Here is a 558-nt window from a genome sequence, read left to right as displayed (position 1 = left end):
CTTTTGAGTTGTGGTGCTGGCAAAGAATGCTGAAAGTACCATGGACTACTAAAAGAACTAACAGATCTGTCCTGGAGGAAGTGCACCCGAAATGCTCCTTGGAAGCAAGAATGGCCAGACTTTGTCTCACCTACTTTGGTCATGTTGTCAGAAGAGACCATTCCCTGGAGAAGGATGTCATGCTTGGTAGGGTGGAGGGTCGACGAAAGAGGGGAAGGCCTTCAATGAGATGGATTGATACGGTGGCTGCCATGATGGGCTCAAGTATAGCAGGGATCATGGAGCTTGCGTGGGATCGGGCAGTGTTTCGTTCTGCTGTGCATGGGGTTGCTATGAGTCAGAAACGACTCAACAGCACCTAACAACAACAAGCTAACTGAGCAGAAACTTCAGTGGCAGCACATGACAATACAGACATTAGAAAATTAATCCAAGAAAGTCACTAAACAATCAGCAGCAACAGGAATGACAAACTGCAACAATAACAAAACTGGGAGTGGTTCAAATGGATCCAAATGTTAAACATGAATAATTAAATTTTAATAAATAGGAGAAAAC

The sequence above is a fragment of the Orycteropus afer genome, unplaced genomic scaffold (assembly GCF_000298275.1).
Source record: "Orycteropus afer afer isolate SDZICR_OR568_19922 unplaced genomic scaffold, OryAfe1.0 scaffold00271, whole genome shotgun sequence".
In the NCBI taxonomy this organism is placed as follows: Eukaryota; Metazoa; Chordata; class Mammalia; order Tubulidentata; family Orycteropodidae; genus Orycteropus; species Orycteropus afer.
Note: the sequence above shows the minus strand (reverse complement) of the source record.